The 15639-nt window shown below is 31.7% G+C and overlaps 1 protein-coding gene across 1 annotated transcript in view; it reads right to left on the reverse strand.

Annotated features, from left to right (window-relative positions):
- The window catches only part of LOC105450843, a 20239-nt gene extending 10066 nt beyond the window's left edge, over positions 1 to 10173 (reverse strand). Inside the window, exon 1 of the mRNA XM_011690910.1 lies at positions 9954 to 10173. The gene's annotated coding sequence lies outside the window, so the exon portion shown is untranslated. The remainder of the gene's footprint in view (positions 1 to 9953) is intronic.
- Between the last annotated feature and the right edge of the window lie 5466 nt (positions 10174 to 15639).

Here is a 15639-nt window from a genome sequence, read left to right on the forward strand (position 1 = left end):
GCCTTGCCAGCCCGCTCAGAGATGTGTATAAGAGACAGCTATAATTGCAGTTGCTTTTACTACATAAAAATATTAAATTTATTTCATTTATCTCATTCATATTTTGATATTTTACTATATTCATATTTGAAATTATTATAATCTATAGTAAAATTTTTTCATATTTGGTAGAACTTTATTTACAAGGTTATTATTACTAACATTATAATAATAATAATTATAAAAATAATGCTCCTAACCATAATTTTTTTACCATACAATTATAGTAACAAATACAAAATATTTTTCTCTCAGTGCACGCATCTTCATTCGCGGTCGGTTTTCGCGTTGAAAAATTTATTATTAATTTTTTAATTTTTATTTTCATAAGTTTTAATTTGTTATGGGATATTATAAAGTAATGTTTTCCAATTTAATTAAAGAAAATTAGTACGCGTTAAGTAAAATTTTTGTCTACTCTTAAATTCCGAATTGAAGAAGCGCGGTTAATTAATATTTATAAGTAAATAGCGGAATTATTAAATTTTAAAAATATTTTTTTGTACAAAGTAAATTTTACGAATTAATCGCGAATATTTATTTTACTCTTATTAAAACTTCTTATTGTATATTTTTCAATACGATCGACTAGTATAATTCAAACGTTATCTGTCGGCGATGATGCGCCGATAATGAAAGGAGTTTATCTCCTTTCTTCTTCTGGTCAAAATATGACCGGACTATGGCCAGGAACAACGAAAGGTAGGTCCAATCTGGCCCGAAGAAAGAAGAAAAAAGATACGACAAAGGTAAGTGGTCAATTGGCCACAATGATTGTGAGTAAGGTACGCTATTTTATTAAATTTATTATTATAAATATAAGGGCAATGTTTCTGAATTTTCAGATTTTCTACATTTCGGGTGGGTTATATCTCGGGTGGGTTTCTTGCTGGATTAACCAGTATATAGGATTTAACCCCTAAAAAATTTAAACCCTAAAATATTTAATCCTTAAAAAATTTCTTAATAAATCGCATATCGCGTCGCGGTTTTAATATTTTAAATTGAAATACGCGTAGGTAGGCAAATTATCAAAAAAAATATGGATAGGTAGGAATACGGGTAGGTAGGAATACAACACTGTTAAATCTATAGTGTCAAACTGAACCTTGTTTAAGTCGCCACTGCTCTTACTTAATAAATAGTTCTTTTTTATTAAAACAATGGAGTTAAATAATTTAAAACAGTTCAAATTTAACCCAAATTTGGATAAAATTCTATTGTTTTATTTAAAAGTAACTATATTGTTTTAATTAAAAATAATTATTTATTAAGAAGGAGCTGCAGTAGCGACTTAAATAAGGTACAATTTGACACAATATAGATTTAACAGTGCACATTTTAGAGGACCGCCGATTAAAGTCGACGGGGGTGGTGGAGGGCCTCTACAGGTTGATTTGATTTTACCGAATAAAATTTTAGTTTAAATTTAAAATAAAATCTAATTCACAATTAGGAAAATGTCAAATTTAGCCAAAATGTATGTAATCTCAATGATATTCGGTAAAAGCAAAACAACCTTATAGAAAGATAAGATTATCGTATTTTTGATACATTTATCTCTCAAATTTTTTTGTATATTATATATACCTTCTATTTTTTCTATAAAATAAATTGTACAGTATAAATTGTAATAATTAAATTGTACTGTTCTATACTTATAATGCTATACTTTCATTTGTAAATTCTAAATTTGTAAGTTCTGATGAGATAAAATAAAAAATATTTAAAAAAGCATATATTCAAAAGAAAAGAGGACCGCCAATTAGAGTCGGCGGGGGTGGTGGAGGGCCTCTGTAGGTTTATTGCTTTTATCGAATAAATATTCTGTGATTGTTACAGGATAAATTCTGTGAACATAGTACGGAATAGAACCAAACAATAATGGTAACTTTTGAAATGACAATAAATAAACATATGGAACTCAATGACTGTGGAAATACTATCTACCGTGTACATCCGTGGTCAGAGAGAAGCACGTTCGTATGCTGTATTTTTTATCTGTTAAATTCTGGTAACACAGACACGCTGTATTTCACACAGACATGCTTTTATTTGAGGATGTAGCACAGATTCGAACCACATCTATTTTTAACGTTGATTTTATCGACAATGTCATAAAATGGATGTAGCTACATAGTATTTATTTAAAAAATGGATGTAATATGATTTTATTGTATCATTATTTTAATTACAATTTTTTTTAAATGAACGTAAAATTTATTTACTATAATCTGTAAATATGATGTTAAATATTTTAATTAATATTATACTTTTGAGATTTAAATACCTTTTAATTGAATTAAACTATAATCTTTAATTGTTTAAAAATAAAATTTTATTATTGTTGCTATTTTTTTAATTTTTTTTTCTTTTAATTTCTTAACTTGTATCAATATTGCATGGTGGTTATGTTAAAGTAATTTGTTTTCAATAGTTATCCTAAAAACATTATATATATTATATATTATATATAGGTATATAATGTTTTATATAATAATTTTTATAATATATATATATATATATAATGTTTTTAGGATAACTATTGAAAACAAATTACTTTAAAATAACCACCATGTGCAATATTGATGCAAGTTAAGAAATGGTTGTTTAACGGTCTATTAATTCTGTAACTGTTAATTCTGTCTTTAGGTAATTAAAACGTGAACCGTCCATTACGGGTAATCGTTATCGCTATTGAAGGAATTTCATCGACTTGTAAATTTCATTACAATATGGATCAAAGTAAGATTATCATAAAAATATATATTATATATCAAATAATATTGCACTCTGCGTTATTTCTATTACAAATACCGTTTTCTTCTATTGATGTATAACCAAAGTTCAGTTTTATTTGTAATCAGATCACGTTTATACAGTTCTCTCAATTTATGTTGATCGATATATTAAAAATCGATATATTAAAACAAATATATTAATCTAAAATCTAAATATACTTTCAAATTATATTTATAAATTATAGACCGCTTTTTTCATAACTATTTATAATTGGATATTTTTCCAATAATAAAGACAGATATTAGACAAAACAGATAGAATTAAAGTAGTAGCTAAAGCTATAAATTTAATGCAGAACCTAACACTGCTAATGTATACTAATTTTTCATCTAATTGTATTCAGGGCTGGGCTTGTATTTGAAATACAGTATTTGAAATACAATTTGTATTTTGTCTTTTGTATTTCAACGGAACACATAAAAATATTTTGTATTTTGTATTTCAAATCGAAAGATTGAAAGTATTTTGTATTTTGTATTTTAAATCAAAAGATTGAAAGTATTTTATATTTTGTAATTCAAATACTAAGATTCCTAGTATTTTGTATTTTGTATTTTAAATACTTTAATAGTGTATTTTGCCCAGCCCTGCTTGTATTACGCATTGTATTGCGCGGACCGTTATTTCTCTGAAACAAAGCACTGCTATGTGTCACTATGAGCATTGGTAATGTTATTTCTCTTGTAGCGTGTGAGAAACGAAATGAGCATTACAAACGTTTGGTTTCATAAAACGCATGAATATATACGGTGCGACATGCGTATACATATGTATGAGGTGATATTTTTATTTAAATTACTATTATTTTGAAAGATATTTAACTGCCCTTATTGTATATTCATTTGTGAAAAGTTGAGTGTCACCAAATTTGTTAAAATTTAATTTGAAGAATATTAATTTATTAATTTTTTGAAAATATAAGGAACACAGATAAATATATTTTTAAAAAATACGTGCAATAGTTGACAGAAGTACTAGTAGGTACTTTTAAGAAAGAAAACATTGACTTGAAAGTTGCGTGTGCTACCAATAAATGGAATATATATCATTTTGCTATCAATGATAATTAGAAACACTTAGCTTGTGTATAATTTAGCGTTGAAGAAAACAGAAAACACTTAGCGCTTTCTGTTATTTATATATATACATATAATAAATCAGTGTGAAAGAAACAATAAGAAAAATTTTAATTGTAATATGTATATATACATATATATGAGATTTATTGTATCGCGTTCGTTTTCATTAAAAAATCTAACAGTAGAGAAACACACCTAATTCAACTTTTGAAAAACTTGAATTATATTATAAGACATATAATTTATAATACAGTTGTGTGGTTTTTACAGTTTTTCAGATATTCGCTGAATATTTGTGGAATAAGGAAAGAATTAAATGTCTAGTTTTTTCCGACACGTGCAATGATTAACGAAGCGTACATATTTCTTACTCTGGCAAAACGTAGCCACCCGAAATTAGCTCCGGCCAAATTACCACTGTTTGCCAATACGTCAATACGACAGTAGCCAGCACTAAATGTTACTGTATACAGCTATACTTTCTACGTAGTTGTATCATTATATCTCGCGTTTCGCTTCTTGATAAAATAGATTCCCCTTTTTATACTGACAGACAGGTAACCTTCAATTTCAACGGAAAGAGAGAGTTAGCTGGTATCTAGTGATAGACATGGTCGGGGATCCCATTGTTGACCCGAATAATTGCATATTAATCACACCTATACTCCGCGAAGCGGAAACGAGATCATTTCTTTACCGTCTCTGAGTAAAGGAAGATTACATACGTCCGGTGAAAATCATGTATCTCGCTCTTTTTTTTTTATTTATATGTATAGAGAAATGCCGAATATGGCACCGAAAAGCTTAAAGATAAATGACTATCATGTTTTCAAAATATCTGAAATTATATCGCTAAAATTTGAAAAAATTTATATGGACAAATATTATATGTAACTGATAATGAAGGATTCAATAATATAGTGTGTACGACTCAATTTAATTGGTATTTGAATATATAATTATTGACGTATGCCGCTCTTTGACATAAAACAAGTAGGAAGAAAAGATAGCTATCACGAGATACTCGTTCTTATTCGCTGCTTCTTTAATCATCCAATTTTACGCTACTGATTTTAGCGCGATATAGCGTATACGGGGAATTTCGCAGGATGTAGCGCGGAAGCTTGTATATATGATGATTCATAGGTTATCGAAGAAAAAGCTTTTATTTTGTAATAAATTCTCGTTATTATACATTGTGCATATCACATTTATCAATAATCTTTATGCTGATCGATTAATAAAAACATTTTCGGTTATACGAGTATATATAATTAATATGAAATTCGATTACGCGTGGATCTTTTTTATTCTGTCAATATGAATATTGTTTGATGTATATTCTGATTCTGCAATAATTCCACATACCTAATTACAGTTAAACGAAAATATTCTCACACGGTAATATTTGCTGCAGTTTTGTAAGTAAAAGGAGGACAAAGGATACGTGATATTGCCTATTTAAAAGGCTATTCGAGTCGCACGTGGCTCTCCTAATAAGCAACTTTACAAGGCTCTCTCGTAATTACACCGATAGACGACGAAGGACTCTGTGAGACTGCACAGGTGCTTCCTTTCAAGATTGTAATCAGGTACGAGCGAATCTGCACCGTTCGCCATACGCTCGCCGCAATTGTTACCACGAATCGCAGGAATCTCGGATTTGAGGAATGCCGACTGTCCGCGCGCTAACAGTGTTCGTGATTGTTAATTTCGGAGTTTAGCAGCTCTATCCGCGAGTAATTTCACGATATAATGAGATTGCAATCGTACCACAACGCCGTGCCGTAACCCGGATTTAGATCACAAATGTGCCTTTCCCAACTTAAAATAATTTTAATTGCACAAATTATTTTGACGTACAATAACGGTTCTATAAGCGCTAATCGCCCAGAATTGAGATTCTTCAAACTTGTAAGAAACGTTCAATTTTTTGTGATACAAACTAATTTAACGTGTACATTCTATTTCAAATGATGGTTCTTTCACATATTATTATTAAATTATTTATTGAAAGGATTTTATTAAGAAGAGTTACTTTATAGTAATCATTTTATAATTAGTTAATGCTGTCATAGCCATCCGGTTTATCGTTGTATTTATTAATATACTATATTATTATTTATTAACGTATTTGTAATTTACACGATTCTTTCATCAATCGTTTCACTCAAAATGAAATATAATCGAGCTATATTATTAGCCCGGGAGCAGCCTACTCATATAGCTTCTTTTATGTTATCTATGCAAAATATATCTGCAGATTAAATTCAAAATGTTGTTTTATTAAATTATTTATGTTTAAGCTTTACTTTATAACAAACACTTTTTCAATCAAGATTTAAGCGTTTTAATTTTTTGTAAAGAGTTTTCTTTTTTTGCATTGTCGCGATAATTTTTGTTACAAAGTGTCAGTTTTTATATTAATTCATTATCAATGATGGGAAGCCATAGTGAATGATTGGCAATAGTTGATCAATGAGAAAAACAAAAAAGTAACGATATCTAAAACGAATTTCATTACAATTATAGAACTTATTATGCGATTAGAAGTGGCCGTCTCGTCAAATGAGTCATTGAAATTAATATAAATGCAATTATAATAATTAAATTTCTAAATAATTAAAGTAAATCATTCATAATGTATAAATATATATTATTTTTGTATAGTATAGTATATTGTGATTTTTATAAAGTTGAAAGTTGAATCAAGTTGTGTGATTCGTGCACGGTCTAATTATTTTTTCAAAACGAACTTCTATCAAGCATATCGTTAACAAAAAAGTGATGACCAAGCGAATTATCCGACTTAGCGCGGAACTGTAATTCCGGTATGAAGCAATAATTATCTTAACACACCTTCACGTCTTTCCTCATTTTTCATTTTTCATCCAAATTTTCATAATTTGTAAATAGAGTTACATCTTTTAACAATAAATCTTCTAATTGTAAACAAAATTCATCTTTTTTGATTACTTATTCTGTACAATTAAAAAATGCAACTTTCGCAAAAAATAAAAAAATTATAATTTTCTCAAATGTTTATATAATAACATAAATTGTGACTTCTTTATATTGATATCCTTCAATAAGTCTTGTATTGCGTTAATCATCACCACTATGTAGATTACAAATCAGCAATTTCATTAATTATTTCGGTGAGAATTGGATCTGCTTGTCAATGTTGATTGTATGCTTTTTACCGAGTTAAACTACATTTATTATTTTTTAAGAATGTGTAAAACATTAATGACACAAAGCAACGGTATATTTGTAAACGATCTGAATGCACGAATCGATTAACCTAGATAGAGCAATGTGCTTGTATATGTGTATGTTTTAAATATGTCTATATTTATGTCTATGTTTGTCAAGATAAAATTATACGAGAATTGAGATTAATAGGATTATTAAATAATTATACGCATATATTTATATCCAAATATAAAAATACAGCATTTACAGAGCCCACACAGCAAAAGTATCCAAAATACATCGTAGAAATCCTAAGATATATTTAGAATATGTGATAGAGCTAGCTTTAAGATAACCCTAAGATGTATTTCAAACATTTCTGCTGTATAGAAGATCGTTTAAATTTACGATATAATGGATTAATTATCTGCCTCAAATTACTGCTGTGAGTTTTTTCTAAGATAAATCAAAGCTGTTAAAGCTGTGAGTTTTATCTAAGATAAGTTAAAATACAAAGGAAATTCTTCAGAAATCTACTAATAATCACGTCATTAATATAAAATTATTAATTTGTTTTATATTTTTATCATAATATTAAACGTACAATTTATTTTTTATTTTCTTTAATTATTAATCTCGCTTCTTGTGACATTAATAGCATTTGTTGTATCGATTTAAAATTGTTGTAACTTGTTTAAAATTCATGTTGCTTTAATATTATTAATTGCACAATGCTGTACACCGCTTCCTTTCTTAGAGATTTCATTAAGTTCAATGATCGCATCTCTGTTATCCTAGATTCCAATTTCACAAATGCCGCACGAAGTAACATTCAATTTAAAAATCAATACAATTTATTCTCATGTCCTGCTATCTAAAAACTTTCACCTCATTTCCAATCCTCTCTGTATTTATAGAAGGAAATCAGAATTCTGGAAACACATCGTTGTAAAGCAAATATTGGGATTATATATGCGTCAAGCAATTGTTTGATGCAAGTAAATCCTAAATGATATTATTTTATGATAAATAATTAAAACATTATCCTCTCCCCTCCTTCGATTGTAAATTAGATTAAATTACCGCGTAAAAACAATTGGCACATACTTTTCGATGATGACCGAGTCGAATTTGGAGAGTAGGTACATAAATCGCGAAATAATTTACATCTCGTTTTCCAGATGCTGCGCACGGCAAAGTAATGCTCATTCTTAAGCACGAAACGCTTCCTTTGCGTTGCCGCTACCATTGACTCTTACGGCGGTTTACCACAAGAAATTGATCATTTATTACGAGCGCATGCTATTTACATTTGGTTTCGTCAAGAAGTGAAATTTAGAGAACTCTAATTCAGACTCCGAACCGGTTGTCCATGGTGTTACACTGCTAGCGAATACGAAAATCGTTCACTACACGAGCGGTTTTTATGATCCGCCTCGCGAGCGAATGGTTTATAAGTCCGTAAATAAAAATAAACTTTTGCATTATCTTCATAGATGAAGAACGAAGATTTGTAAGGAAAGAAGCAGAGACGATTGTCGAGGAATAATTTATCAATAATTTTGCGAGAATGTATACGAGCGAAATTAGTCACGGGAAGTTATGTACAACAGGCCAAGAATCTGAAATCATTTTGTCGGTCGGTCATTCGTTCAATTGATTGGCAAATTGGTCACGATACATTAAACCTTGCAATGTTGAGAAAAAATTTAACGGAATCATTTATGGTTGAGTTGCAACCTAAAATATGAATCGGATGTTAATAAATAATCTATTACACATTCATATGCACATCGTGGATATTATCATGATAAAGCTAATAATTATTTCAGTAAAATTTAGAAAAGGTAGTTCAAAAATATACGGTATAGTACGCGTATAGTGGATCGTGAGTTAAATGATAGCGATAGTGAAATAACAATGAGAAGAAGCGGTTTTTGTCGCATTGTCATTCACGAACGGCGCGTGTCACGTAAATGTCGATTGCCAAGTTAATCTAAATCAAAAAAATTCTTCGTGCTTTTCCTATACTTGACTAGCTGTTCGGTCAGATCGATGAACATTACAAGAATACCAATCGATGGAACGGTGATAGAGATCGTGATCGACATGATGCTAGTGTGGCGATCACCTGCGAAAGGTCGTACGTGATTGTACTAACTTCTGTACACGAATAATCGCGTGGGTGGTATTGTATCCATAATTTCTAAAATTTCTTTTTATTTTACCACAATAAAAATGTACAAAAATTATTTGTACATTTGATCATGTCCTTCCTTTCACATAATTCATTGAAATACAAATTAGATATTAATTATATGGATGATCAGTTAACTAACAACTAATCTTGGACTCTGTTAAAATTTACATAGGCCCTTCCAGATTCGCATACAACAAATGCGACAATCAAAATTATAATTTGACCGATCGATCGTCGAAAATGACATAGGCATTTCAATTAATTTATATATTTATATTTTTATATATTTTCAATAAAATTATAAATCAATATTTGTAAGATAAATAAGTGCATCCAAATTAGTTCAAGATTTGTTAAATCATTTATAAAGCGTATCCCCTTTCAGCAAGCTCTCGATCATTTACAATTAGATCTCATTTATTTCGCGATATATAGAAATTTATTTTATTTCTCCATTGTATTATTTTTTATGTCATGTATATTCATTATATCGCGTATTTCGAGCAAGATCTACGTGATCTCTATTTTAAAATTTCTGTGCAATTATCCGCAACTAAACATCATGATCGTGCCTTTCAGAGCATAATTATTTGAAATTCGCATTCGAGAAATTGTGACAAAAACTCACGCGTACTCACCACGTGTACAAGTCTCGCAGACAAAAAAAATACGATGGCTAATGCAAAGTTCAGTTTCAAACGTCTCTTCTTTTCGTTCACGGATGCGGCTCTCCTCAAAATACATTCGAACGTCTGACCCTTCTATCTTCCGATTTTCACGTCCTTCGACCGGCGAACAGTTAAGCGGGGTTGTATCGCACGTTGCACAAGTTCACTCCGTGGATTTGCGATCTGCTATTAGAATGAGGGCTTTTCTTAAGATCGTCTGTACTTATGTCGCTGCCCCCACTGAGGTAAACGTTATACCTCAAGCATGCCACTCTTCGTAGTGTCCGAACAACTATGTCCCCCTCTTAGAACAGGACGATACGCACGTTGGCGTACGAACGGCACACTTTCGTTCGTTCGCACCTCTTTCGACGCTTCACTCTTGCTGACGCATCTTCACTCTTCATGACACTTTTGCTCTTAATCGAGATTGAAGCGTCCGTAACAAGGCCCGTGTACAAGCTGCCGTCGAATCGTTTTACCAATGAATCCATTAACCCGTTGAATCCTGTTTCACATTATACGGTTTCTCGACAACTCGTCTTCCTTTCGACTAAGCTTCAATTTAAAGCACGCGTATGTATGTACATACGTGTAAAATATACATATATATTTACCAATTCAATTTAATTGTGCTATTTAACTCGATGCGTTCAACTCCCTGTAATAATCTTTTTCATTTTAAAAAGCTTAATTTGTGAGATTTATTTTAATCGCTTTGCTCTTAATGTTAAACTTTATCGAAAGAAAAGGAAGAATCACTTTACATTTAAATATACGTGTTATATCATGTTTACACATGCAATCAAATTTTTATTTTATCGCTCGTATATCATTAGCAGAATGGCACGTACGTACATACCTCTTCATTCGTCGGCTTAATATCTCGATTGAACTAATTTTTTTGCTCATAATTAATCATTATAAATTCTTCGATATTGAACCCTTACTTGATACATGATCCCAGTATCGACTTTCTCCGCGTTCTCGCTATATCAGTGGATATCGTTATTGCTATTGTATTACACATATATACAATCTGTTTTACAATGTTGCGCATACTAGCTGCAGTGGCACGAGACGTTAACAACCATTGTTCTCATCTGTAAATGTTTTATTATTGCTTTATTTTGAAAAATTTATTTAAAATATTTTTGATAAGAGACAAAAAAATTAATCTGTTTAACAAGTATATATATTCTTTATTGATTCCTTTAAGAGACAATTTTACACATATAATTATTCTTACATGCTAACCTTATAAACTAAAAAACTTACCAATTAACGTTTTACATGCTACACTTACAACTAAGCCTTACATACTATTATATTTAACATTTACATGCTCGTAATGCCCTATTACACACACACACACACACACACACACACACACACACACACGCACGCACGCACGCACACTCTTACCGCTATATCCCTACCTACACGGGACCCCCGCTTTAGGGGTTTAGAACAATATAAAATAAGAAATACCACAATCTGTTTAATAAGTAAATGCAGTACAAAAGTAGAGCACCTCCTGCAGAAGTTTCAAATGTACATACTGACGTTGTCTTACAAGTTTACTATACTCGATATTTACGAGGAGTTTTTTTTATCGAACATAATGCACTTATAAAACAAACTACAATATGAATAGTTGGAGATTTCACTAAGAATCTCCAACATTCATATCAAGGAAAAAGATTAATAGACGATTAGCACGAAATTAGAGCAAAAGGTTTTTAGTTTTGCGAAAACCGTAAGAACAGTTAAGTCATAAAGTTTTACAATTCATGGTATGAACATATTCGTGTGAAATTCTCGTTGAGAATACCGTACGCACGACACTCGTATCGAAATAGCGAAACGCTGTCGCCTATAGTTCGTTAAACTTTCATGAAGGTAGCGCGCGTAAGACAGAAAAGAGATATAAATTCGACTGAACAAGATGATGATGATTGGTAGCAAATCGGTTTCGACCGGAGAAGTGTGATTTGCGTTCATAATCCGTTTCCTTTAAAGCACCACTCCCGCATGTACGTTCGCGTCTGTTCGAAGAAATCGCGCAATTGTCAAGCACAATCTAATTTTCTAAAGTTGTAAATAGAGTTTCCAACCAGAAATTATCACGCACTCAATTATATCGACTCCTCAACACTGTCATTGCATTTTGTAGTTACACGAGAACTTTCTAATCTTCGTGACAACTCGAATACTGTAAAGATAGTAGAAACAAAACAATTTCCTTAGAAAAATAATTAAATAATTAATAGTTTTGCATCTTTCAACAATTTTTTATTACAATTCGATGAGCGATGCTACCAATTTTCCATAGACGCGTAAAAATGGCGCGCGAAAATCAAGGCAACACAAAGATTTATTCCAAAGATAAGTATATTTGTAATCGTGCGCGCAAAAAGCTATTTGTTAAAGCGGAAATCAAACGTAAGAGAATGTCCATTTAGTCGAATTACACGTTTCTCTGACACGCAATAACGACGATACGCCGTTTTAACAGCTTTCGACGTGTACCAACGACGCGATCTCCGGCAGTGGATCGCATACCTATCCTAGATCTGGAAAAATCTAGTCCGCTGTATTTATGGGAAAAGCCAGAATGACTTGGTTTCTCGCGTGAAACTCGGATGGCGTGACGTTATTTGTATTTATTCGACACGTCGCCGTACCATGTCGGTATAGGCTTAATCTAGCGGTAAATATGAAGCGTGTATCATGAGATGAGACGTCCCTTGTGGAGATGTTAATCAAAAAGACGGTCGAAACGTCGCTTTCCAAATACCGGATAAACGAATTATCCAAGCGTTGAAATGCAGCGCGGCGGTACCGCTCCCTAAATGTATCTCTTCTGATTACGATTGTTCCGTTCTTCTTCCTGCTGTGCCACTCAAGAAAGTTTTAACACGGTGAGAATACTCTACGCTTTTATAATAGTACTTCCCGTTCGTCAAGCAATTAGAAATTTTAATTTGCGTGTGAAAACAGGATCGCCTAATTTTTAATTTCTATTTATTAACTTTGACAAAATTATAACGCGTTATAAAACGGGAGCAAATTAACTTAATTTTTACACTTATATAATTTGTACTTAATTTAAAAAAAATAAAATTAGCAAAAAAAATTAGCACGGTGAAACAAAATTCATTAAATAGATATTGAAAGAGAAATCGTTTTCCAAAAAAGTACATTATAAATTCGGACGATTCCAACGAATGCTTGGACAGGAGAAAGTGTGTGCGGAAATATATGTCGTTTGTGGTTTCCGAAAAGATCATTTCCATATATTTTACACGCTACATATATTTCAGAATTATTATATCCAAATTAAGTTCCGCGTCTATTTTCAAACAGAAATGAAATGGATTTCATATACGACATATTTATAAATTATAAATATTTTTGGAGCACTTCCGATTATAAAAAAAATCCATAATTGTTTTAGATTAGATAAATAATCCGCGGTCAATGACAAAAGTTAATGGCAATCAAATAAATATATTTTTCAAATAACACGAATAAACGATAGCAGATAATTTCCAAGAAAAGAAAATGGCTATGTTTATGGCGATTAGAACATAAGCACAACAGTATGTTCTCCTTATTATCACTGCGTGATGCCTATAATTACGCGATCTGAAGAAATTACAAGCGCTTCAAGTTACACTTACAGCCAGTAACGCGCATCTATAATATCCTTTTCCGTCTTCAGTATATGTAGGAGAAAAAGGAGGCGTGCACGCGAGATATATTTATATATATTATTTATTTTTATGTACGTTCATTCACAGTGGCGATATCGTAATCGCACTGTGGTCACGATCAATCCTTTCTCGCGAATTTATAATTATGAAGATATTTAATTATTAGAAGGCGTTAGAGCGAATTGTAATCTTTAAGAATATAAACTGTACTCTCGGAGAGACATTCGACGTTCCGCATTGTGGAAGCGCAGTCTGGCGTTACAGGATATTTCAAATCGGCGAGCATGCGGGTTTTTTTACACGCGCGCACGCACGGGCACGTAGTATATTTCGTGATAATGAAAAGAAGAAGCAAGGCGCTGCCACGTTATTATAAATATCGATTGTGCGCGCAGTATCTGAAATATCGCGCTTTGTACTTTTAAGACTTATCGGGCGCAATTATTTAATATTTTTGCAAACGTATTTCTTTACGTAGACTTTGTCAATTTTATAATAATGTCGCAATCAATCAAAAATATTTTAAATATGTACACAAAAAGCTTTAACTCCTCTCTCTCCAGGAAAGGCATTAATAACTATAAACTACTTAATTTTTTTAGCAGTACTGTTAACGAACAGTGAGCGAGTCCGTGCCACATGTGTTTCTTCTTTCAGTCACGTTTCGATCGTGAAACGGGACAAAACTTCGTAGTCAGACGAGAGAAAAAAAAAGTATTGACCACAGTGGTCCAGCGAGCTATAGCGTACTTGCACGTTTTGCACAGCTCGGTAATTGGGCTAACAAAAAATGCGCGTGTATACATGATACGTTGATGTTCCTGTTAACGGGTCGGCCTGCCGACACACACAGGATGTTAAAAAAAAAAAAAGAAAGATCCAAGACTTTACTGATGATGTATAATATTCACTAACAAAAAAATAAAAAATGTCTAATCAGCATAAGTCGAAAAATTTAACGTATTCAAAATGGAAATGATTATCGGTTTTGGTAACAGCAATGACTATTGCTTGCATTTTTGCGCAAGATCAGTGTACGACTCCTTTTTACATGAATTTGTTTTGGTTTTATTTATTTTCGCTTTATCGATACCTCTTATGGCAGAATACATCGAAATATTTCTGATATGAAATAGCCCATAAAGATAATCACTCTACGATGATTTTAATGTTTTTGTATATGTGAGAAATGATTAGATTTGATTTGTGTAAAAAAAAGTAGAATTAATCATGTGAGTCCATGCAAAACGTAAATAAAAATCACTGATATTATCAAATCCGAATTATTTATTCCATATACAGATCGCTATCAGATACCATACCGTTTTCGCTTTTAATTACTTAATTCTCGCAATAAAGAACGGAAACGAAAATAAAAGAATCCCACTTTATTCCACCATCCTCTTTAACATTCCATATTAAATCGCACGATGAAAGCATACGGCCCATAATCTCGACACAATTAAAAACGTGTGGCTAAATACGGCTTACGTGAGAACGAGGCGAGTTAAACTAATTAACTCTCTTGGCTTATATCAAACAATTAACATAATCTGTGCATCCGATTTAACGGGAACGAGGAGCCAGAGAAGGAATTTCACAATGATTCACGTGAAAGAGTGAGTTACTTTTGCCCGTGTGCCCGGAATTTCATCTCGTTGATTCGAGAAGTGGAGTAGACGCCTCACGATCGAAGAGAAATCTCGTTAACACGCGTCAAAGTGAATTTTAAAAGCAAGCGCTTCGGTTTCGCGGGAAAAATTTGAAAGTCACGATTTTTTTATCACTATCCAGATTTCCAGCAACTCGTACTACCTCTTCTCTCCCCCCCCCCCTTCCCGCCCCTACCTCCTCCCGTAACAGTACTTGTAGTAATTTATGGCTAGATACTATATGATATATTAAAATATAAAATTAGAGATGGATGGGAGATAAAA

This window comes from Wasmannia auropunctata, unplaced genomic scaffold, assembly GCF_000956235.1.
Source record: "Wasmannia auropunctata unplaced genomic scaffold, wasmannia.A_1.0 LD336055.1, whole genome shotgun sequence".
Lineage (NCBI taxonomy): Eukaryota > Metazoa > Arthropoda > Insecta > Hymenoptera > Formicidae > Wasmannia > Wasmannia auropunctata.